We start from the raw sequence: 10,000 nt of genomic DNA on the forward strand, positions 1-10,000 counted from the left end.
TAAGTTTGAAACATGTAAATGTTGTTTTTTGTTAAAAACGTGGCAGAACGGTTGCTATTGAACTGACTTGAGTTTGATTTATTAATTTGAGTTGGCATCCCGTAAAATAACACAGTTCCATTAGAAGAATCGGTGTAGAACGAATTCCTTACAAAAACAATGGCCCAAACATGCCGTTACGGTCTCTGGGTGTCGGACACAAAGACAAGGAATTCACATCTACCAAATGGAGTTAATATAATATAGTATAATAGAATATATATATACATATATTATTATCAATGTGTGTGTTCGTGTTATAGACTCCCTTTGAATGATTTCAATTCAATTAGTTATGAATTGATTTAATAAGAGGTATATATGTTGTTATGTTTGTAGTTCCTTACAATGGCATTATCTATGATTTATAGTGTTTAGTTATGTTTGAAGTGGTCTTTTAACGTTAGTCTTCCTACTGTGTTATAAGTAGAGTTGTTTTATGTGTGACACTGATCTAACATTGAAGGGAATACGTTAAAATGATTTTGTTTCAGATGAATTGAAAGAAGTAGATGATAGATCTTTACAAATTATTTACTATTAATACATCGTGTCTTGTGATATTATTTCCAGTGGTGTATTAGTGTGGGTCTATTGAATGCTTTATAAGTATGTTTTGTGTTACAGTAACCCAACATTGAAGGGAATGCGTTAAATATTTGGGGGTTTTGTTTCAGCTGAATTGATAGAAGTGACAAATCTTTACAAATTCTTGACTATTAATACACAGTGCTTTGTTCTGTTTAGACTGGTGTTTTAACGGTCACTTTGACGAATGTGTTGTATGTTTTGTGTTTGTCAACAATCCAACAATCCATCGTTAAACGTTTGGTAGTTGTTTTTTTTTTTTTCAATGAATTGATAGAGGTATTAGATAGATCTTTTCAAATTTGGTATTACGAATAGGTCCAGTGTCTTGTTGTGTTTGGAGTGGTGTGTTAACGTTAGTTTGCCGAATTCGTCATAAGTATGTCTTGTGTTTGTCAACAATCCAACATTTTGTTTCAGCTGAATTGATAGAAGTGACAGATCTTTACAAATTCTTGACAATTAATACACAGTGCTTTGTTATGTTTAGACTGGTGTTTTAACGTTACTTTGACGAATTGTCTAACATTGAAGGTACAACGTTAAAATGATTTGGTTTCAGACGAAGTGATAGAGGTGGTGGTAGATAGATAGATCTTGACAAATTCTTGACTTCATCCAAGACGTCAAGACTTCATCGTGGTTTGTTATGTTCAGACTGGTGTTTTAACGTTACTTTGCCGAATGAGTTGTATGGTTTGTGTGTGTCAACAATCCAACATTGACGGGAACGATTGTGTTTCAATTATTATGAATTAATTTTTGCTAAACCATTATCCTTAATACACAGCGTTGTGCGGTGTTCAGAGTGGTGTTTTAGTATAAAATGTTGCGTTATATCATGATGTGTTCCAACAATCCAAGATTTAAGGAAATACGTTAAATATTTGGGGTTGTCTTTAGATGAATTTATACAAGTGGTAGAAAGATCTTTACAAATTCTTTACTATTATTACAAAGTGTTTTGAGGTGTATTAATGTTTGTCTGTCGAATGAGTTCTGAGTATGTGCTATATTCTAACAAATATATATATATATATATATATATATATATATATATATATATATATATATATATATATATATATATATATATTGAATCATTTTGTTTGAATTATTATAAATTGATTTTGTTTAAAAATAGATTTGATGTATTTGAAATGTGAAGATTGCGTAGAATGCAAAGAATTCCAAACATGGCACATAAAACAAACGAAGATGTTAGGAAACAAACGTAAAAGGACAGAATGTCACTCAGGATTATAATAGAGAAACAACTGATAGCTTGTTCGAAAACGTCGTGCGTGTGAAAGGGAAAGCACAAGTTTGTGGTGGTGACGGGGGAAAATCAACGGTGAACGTTCTAGGGGAAGACAACGAAGAACGTTGGTGATCTGATGAACTGACTGAACTAGCGATCTGTAGAGAGATATTCCTCAAGAAGCCTCTGAAGTCTGGGACAGTCATAGAACTGGAATAGGAATCAAACGCACCGTTAAGGGGAAGCGTGGCTCAGCGTTACGGTCTTTGCTTCGTACCCAAAAGGTACCGAGTTCCACCTCCTGCCTCGTGTAGCCTTGAGCAAGTCACCCCACCTCGCCGTAACTCACTTTGCGGCGCTGCACTGCGGCCATGCCTGGGTTATTCCATCCAGCCTTCCCTTGGAATAGACCCTAAAGACAAATTGTCCTTTGGGATGAATAAAGGAAATTCTATTTTATTTTATTCTATTTGTTTAAACTGGGGTAACTTTGAACAGTTTTGGTGTCAAATCTAAATCCTTTTTTTTAAATCATTCGTTAGAGATTTATTGGAAACGTTTTTTGATTTGAATTGATCGATCTATTCATGAAGTCTATAATTTGTTGTCTGGCCAAAATAAGGCGTGTTTTCATTGTCACGGGACAACAGCCTAAATGTCTTTTGTGCTGGTTAACTCACTCAATCCTAGAGATTTTTGCTACTTTTCAAGATTTGAAAAGAATGTATTAAAATTGAGCATGTACATAGATAGTTATATTCAACTTTCATTAACATGCAAAAACTTAAAACATTAGCTTTGATAGTACGTCTATAATTTGTCTCATAAAAATGTAATAAATAGGCATGGGGTAAAAGTAACCCGGGTAAACTACGGATATAGTCGGTGTTAGGGTTGAGTGAGTTAATAACGAGTCAACGACCCATAGAATATTCCCGTAACAGTTGACTACCGAAACAGCTAATGAGTCGATTATTGGTTTGGATCCAGTGTGTAGGAATATTATTTATAGCATGGATGTGTCGACCTTCCTTCATTGGGAAGATTTTGACAATGTTATGTTTCATTCCGAGTTGAACGCATACAAATAAAAGTAAATAGGTAAACAGATCTATAGAAGAAGCGAGGTTGACGTCACTCATCTCATCGACAGCCAATTAGATGATTAGTACTCATTAAATTATATAAATCAGACAGTAAATGTTAAAAGTTACACATAATTTTGTACGTTATATCCGACTGGCGGGTATTATGAGTATTTTAACTAAACGCATAAGATGACCATCGTCTTAGCAAAAACTTTGAAACCTGGGACTTGGTTTGAAAGTTTTTGCTAAGACGAGGGTCATTTAAATTGATCGATATTTGAAGGACGAATTTTCTGGCCATTTTTCTAAATATGTGTTTTCCTAGAGCACGGCAGCGCTGTAGTTTCTTGTTGTATGTCTAGCAGTTCTTCCTTGGATCATTTCTAAGAGGGAAGAATAGTCGTGACGTCACAACTTCTACTTTTCCGGTTACAAAACCCTTGAAAGTGTGTATGTAACCAGTCTTTCGGAGTACTAATAACGAATAGGTTACATGTTCAATCATAAGACAGCATAATTAATTTAGTAGTAGGTTGTATAGGCAGATTCTAAGAGTTACGGGGCGTAAAAAAGCGAGATCTTTATTGACGGTCAGCATTTATTTAGACTCATTTAGAAAATGAGATGTCATCACTGTGAAACCAGAATGTCATTTACACAAAGTATGTACCCAGTCATTCGGAAGGGTGGTTTTACACTTCCAATGAGATTGGAACCTATTTGTGACATCACAATGTCTGTTCTCTATTATTGAATTTTGGATTTCATATAGGGATTCCAAACAGTGTTGATGCCATCCATTATAATATATATATATAATATATATATATATTATATTATAATGTATGTGTGTGTGTGTGTGTGTGTGTGTGTGTATTTAAACCTGCCGTTTAGATTAAATCGTGGACAATAGTGTCATGTCAATGTACTGGTTCCAATCTTCTTGGACGTGGACAATTCGGTCCTCGGGAGGACTGGATACATACTCACTACAACTTTTGACAATATCTTATTTTTGGCCAAAATAAACTCTATTAACCAGACTATAAACGTTTAAGGTGACACATAGTTGTGTGTTTTGTCCGTTATATTTCCGGATGGCAATGTTGTGAGTTTCTTAGCCAATATAATCGCCTTTATTTTGACGTAATTATTTTTTGTCCTTTCGCAGGCTACGCTATAGATACTGATGTTGGAATTGTGTACAACCATTTTGATTCAAGTACATTAAGTACAGAGATTGTCTAAACATGAACCGTTTCATTTCTATTGAATACGTTAAATGTAAAGACTCATAACATGGACGGTATCGGACCTTGTTTGTAGAGATTGATTCCAAAAATGGAAGGAATAAAATTCTGATCAAACTTTTGAAACAACAGCGAGTCGTTGGATTGTCAGGAGTGAGAACATCAGGATGTCATCATCAACAGCAAAATATCGTCACAGGCTTGGACGAAAGAGCAGGTAAGTCTTTTTTTTAATAATAATAATAATAATGATGATAATAATAATAATAATATAATAATATAATAATAATAATAATAATAATAATAATAATAATAATAATAATAATAATAAGCATATTTATATAGCGCCTTTCCTCGAAACCTCAAAGCGCTTAAAAAAAAAAATTCAAAGACAATTCAACCAAAGTATCAATACAATTAAGAGCATAAAATGTCATCAATACATCATCAATATAAATGTCATATATAATACATTTAAAATTCAATTAAGTAAATATTTCCTGAAAAGATATGTTTTCAGGGTTTTTATGAAAATGTCTATTGAGCTCGAGAATCTCACAGATTGAGGGAGATCATTCCAAATCGTGGGTCCGAATTTCATAAGAGACCTATCACCAAAATACTTCAGTTTAGTTTTAGGATATGCTAACAATTTTACTTGAAATTCCAAAAAAAAAACCCACAAAAACGTGAGCTCACATATATATATATATATATATATATATATATATATTTATGTGTAGACAGTCTTTCTGCGTTGAATCTAACGACCTTGACTCTCTTCCTGACCAGTTATTTTCAGAATTTTACCCGAAACGTCATACCCACCCAACACAAAAATAGATTTTTCAAACAGATCAGTGACGAGTATATTCTATATTTTGTTCAGAAAAATGAGCTCTGCAACCTAGTGTCGAGTTTTTATACCTATAGCTATAACAAAATGAAATCAAAATATGAAAATTGTTGGTTGCATCGTAACGAATGTGACGATTTTCCTATTGGTGGTAAGGAAAAGGTCAAAGTTGTCCATGGTGAGGGCCGAGGGGCTGGGGCATTCCTTTGGGGAAATGTAGCAAGCGTCCACGTCACGCCGAGGGGCTGGGGCATTCCGTTGGGGAAATGTAGCAAGCGTCCACGTCACGCCGAGGGGCTGGGGCTTTCCTTTGGGGAAATGTAGCAAGCGTCCACGTCACGCCGAGGGGCTGGGGCATTCCTTTGGGAAAATGTAGCAAGCGTCCACGTCACGCCGAGGGGCTGGGGCATTCCTTTGGGGAAATGTAGCAAGCGTCCACGTCACGCCGAGGGGCTGGGGCATTCCTTTGGGAAAATGTAGCAAGCGTCCACGTCACGCCGAGGGGCTGGGGCATTCCTTTGGGGAAATGTAGCAAGCGTCCACGTCACGCCGAGGGGCTGGGGCATTCCTTTGGGAAAATGTAGCAAGCGTCCACGTCACGCCGAGGGGCTGGGGCATTCCTTTGGGGAAATGTAGCAAGCGTCCACGTCACACCGAGGGGCTGGGGCATTCCTTTGGGAAAATGTAGCAAGCGTCCACGTCACGCCGAGGGGCTGGAGCTATCCTTTGGGGACATGTAGCAAGCGTCCACGTCACGCCGAGGGGCTGGGGCTATCCTTTGGGGACATGTAGCTAGCGTCCACGTCACGCCGAGGGGCTGGGGCTGTCCTTTGGGGAAATGTAGCAAGCGTCCACGTCACGCCGAGGGCTGGGGCATTCCTTTGGAAAATGTAGCAAGCGTCCACGTCACGCCGAGGGCTTGAGCTGTCCTTTGGGAAATGTAGCAAGCGTCCACGTCACGCCGAGGGGCTGGGGCATTCCTTTGGGGAAATGTAGCAAGCGTCCACGTCACGCCGAGGGGCTGGGGCTGTCCTTTGGGGACATGTAGCAAGCGTCCACGTCACGCCAAGGGGCTGGGGCTGTCCTTTGGGACATGTAGCAAGCGTCCACGTCACGCCGAGGGGCTGGAGCTATCCTTTGGGGACATGTAGCAAGCGTCCACGTCACGCCGAGGGGCTGGGGCTATCCTTTGGGGACATGTAGCAAGCGTCCACGTCACGCCGAGGGGCTGGAGCTATCCTTTGGGGACATGTAGCAAGCGTCCATGTCGCGTCCTTGGAATCCCTCGCTGGAGACCGATTGCTTCAACACGCACAAGCTCATATAATATAGGCAATATCCACTAAACGTACATAAAGCATTTAACAAAGGGTCCCAAGCCTACAGCAACACTTGACATGTAGGAGGAGACATGACGCTTGTTAAAAGATATTACAATATTTTTTTTCCGACAGAGAACACGCTGTTAACGCCAGGTATTCATTTTTACACCTGAGTACAGTGAGAGAATGTGAGTAAATAAAGAGCCTTTTCCAAAAGACTCAGCTATGCGCTGCTCCGAGTGGGATTAGAACCCAGGATCTTCCCATCCGAGGGGAGTATCATACCACATAGCCGGACATATCACATACCACATAGACCACCGAGCCGCACAGACAAACATGTAAATTCATAAAAATGATACCACGTTCATCACATTAAAAGGTTTTTTTTCTCCTTTTTTTTTTTTGAGAAATCATCATCCGTTCATTCCCCAGGGCAGGCCTTCGTGTTCTGATAATAATTTGTAATTTTTCTTATAAAATCGCCTTACAGGCTTCATGCTATCTGTGACTATTGGCTTGGAACGATTGGAGTCTACGTGTACATATTTGCAGGTCTGATACCCGATCACAATTCATTATGGTCTTGATTTTTTTGATATTTCATTACAACAATGAGGCCATAACAATTTGGGTTACAAGACCTGAAAATATGTGCACGTCGATTGAAGTACATTTTGTGGATATTACAATACATAAACGATCAGGGACTTTATTTCTTTATAAAAGATTTTTAAAATATTTTAAATTTATAAATATATTTATTTCTTCACTGATTTATTTATTATTCATTTATTTATATATTTATCATATAGTTATTTATTTATTTTATTTAATTATTTAATCTATTTATTAATTTTATTTATCTATTCATTTATCTATCTTCTCTCTTTCTTTCTTTCTTTATTTATTTGTAAAGATTTCTAATGAAGTCATAACATTGCAGGAATGCGACTTCTACTCTAACATTTTTGTTTGTTGTTTTTTTCACCACGTGGCCGATGCCTTACTGCAATGGAAATAGACTTAATATACACGTGTCTCTATTTAATCTCAAGACTCTATTCAAAGTCATTTAACATAAGCGGGCAAACAGCATTTTTTAAATATATTATATTGACCAGAAAACACACGTCAATAATCGATCGATTAACCAGTACTTTGGAAAAAAAAATCGTATTTAAAAATTTTGGCCAGAATATTCGTCCGCCTTCAAATTATTTAAATGACCCTCATATTGGTAAAAACTATCAAACCTGGGACTTTAAGGTCGTGAGGTTACATATTTGAGAGCGTTTGCCAAGATGAGGGTCATTTAAATCGATCGATATTTGAAGGACGAGTTTTCTGGCCAAATTTGTTTATATATATATATATATATATATATATATATATATATATATATATATATATATATATATATATATATATATATACGTGTTTTTCCAGAGTACGGCAGTTTAAGACTGGAAATAAATTTGATATACATGTCTCTCATTATTAATCTCAAGAACCAATTCAGGCTAGACTACCGTAAAATGACAAAAGATCTCTTCTGTATTTTAGCCAGGAAAAATGTTACTTCATTTATCAACCAATTTAATCGGGCTCTAGATATTGTTAAAAAGTCTTGAACACCGGACAATGAAATCGACCTCTTTGAAATATGAAATTGACCTCATTGAAATATGAAATTGACCTCTTTGAAGGATAAAATTGACCTCATTGAAATATGAAATTGACCTCTTTGAAATATTAAATTGACCTCATTGAAATATGAAATTGAACCCTTTGAAATGTTAAATTGACCTCATTGAAATATGAAATTGACCTCATTGAAATATGAAATTGACTCTTTGAAGTCTTGGGTTTAATAATTTTGAAAAATGGGGGGGGGCATTTTATTCGATCGATATATGAATCAAACGTGTTCTAAACAAAATGTAAAATAAATAAATAAATAAATATATTTTTTTTTGTAAATGAGCTTTTATATAGAGCAATATCCACTAAACGTGCCCAAAGCGCTTTATAAAGGGTCCCTGACCAACAGCAACACGTAACATATTGAACAAGACATGAAGCCTGATAGGCGATAATACATTTTTTTTTTCAACAGAGACAACGCTGTTAACAGCCAATTACTCATTTTTACACCTGAGTATGTAATAAATATGTGTTTTGTCATTGTAATGTAAACGGTATCTACTCGTACATACACAATTTGATACCAGGCTATTATTCTTTATTATCTACGTCGCCGCTTTGATAGTTTTTGTCATTCAATTCCAGTGAACCAATCAATAACGGACGTGTTCTGACAAAAAGCAATTTCTGCCATTGTGGTCAGAAATATATACCCAGAATTATCGATGACTTTGTCGGCCTTTGGTTTATCAAATACAGGTAGATGGAATGGAATTGACGTCACTCGGCTCTATGTTACTGTTTTTAAACAGCAATTTTTGTAAATTATTATCACTAAATTATATCAATTAGACTATGAAAAAAGTTCGGGGTTACATAAAGGTTTGTGTGTTGATACGCTATATATCCGGTTGACAAATGTTGTGAGTATTTACTAACGCATAAACATATAAATTCCAGTAGATAATATTATTAACACCAATGGCCTTCTTTAAAGTATGTTTCTGTATGAAAAGCTTATTGTATATTTAAAGACATGTGACAACTTGAAGTTAATATTATAAATTGAGCGTTTATATAGTGCAATATCCATTAAACGTGCTCAAAGCGCTTTACAAATGGTCCATGAACAACAGTAACACGTAACATGTAGAAAGAGACATGACGTTTGTGAAGCGATAGTATATTTTTTTCGACAGAGACAACGCGGTTTTTACAAATGAGTACGGTGAGAGAATGCGAGTAAAGAGCCTTTTCCAAGGACTCAACAACTATGCGATGCTCGAACCCATGACCTTCCGATATCGAAAGCGAGTGTCATACCACTAGACCGAATAGCCGCACAATTAATTATTGACAATTGATAATTCTAACCAAATTCTTCAATGAAGCGTTTTGTCGGTGTACGCCATAATTCCTAATTGATAATCTCTAATCGTTCACGATAATAAACACCCGCCATTTTGACAGTTGAATGGATCACAACAATCCAGACATGGCCGATAGAAGCGTCTTGTTTGGGAATTTATTCAAAATTAAATTACGGGGGTCTTTTTTTATTTTCTTTCAACGGCACTTTTAACCAGTCGTACTCTGGAAAAACACATATTTTAACATTTGGCCATAAAACTCGTCCTTCAAATATCGATTGATTTAAATGACCCTCATCTCGGCAAAAACTCTCAAACCTGGGACTTGAAGGAAGATTTCGCGAAGTCTCAGGTTGTTGGGATTTTGCCAAGATGAGGGTCGTTTTAATTGTCGATATTTGAAGGACGAGTTTTCTGGCCAAATTTTTAAATACGTTTTTCCAGAAACTGGTAGATAACGGGATAAATTGTTTTGTTGTGAAGTCGTCAAGTGGTTGACAAGGTCTTAGGCTTGATCTTTGACCTTTTATGTCATTCACCACCGTCTTGTCTCCTCTCCCCGTCTCTCTCTCTCTCTCT

At 36.5% G+C, this 10,000-nt stretch overlaps 1 pseudogene across 1 annotated transcript in view; it reads left to right on the forward strand.

The window, feature by feature from the left end:
* The first annotated feature begins 261 nt into the window (after nucleotides 1–261).
* LOC144958790 (uncharacterized) overlaps nucleotides 262–10,000 on the forward strand; it is a 29,928-nt pseudogene continuing 20,189 nt past the window's right edge. The window contains exons 1-2 of the transcript XR_013642517.1: nucleotides 262–354; nucleotides 4,148–4,443. The product of XR_013642517.1 is annotated as an uncharacterized LOC144958790 (transcript). The remainder of the gene's footprint in view (nucleotides 355–4,147; nucleotides 4,444–10,000) is intronic.

Source organism: Berghia stephanieae, chromosome 13 (genome assembly GCF_034508935.2).
Source record: "Berghia stephanieae isolate SIO BIC M18660-M18661 chromosome 13, UCSD_Bste_1.3, whole genome shotgun sequence".
NCBI lineage: Eukaryota > Metazoa > Mollusca > Gastropoda > Nudibranchia > Aeolidiidae > Berghia > Berghia stephanieae.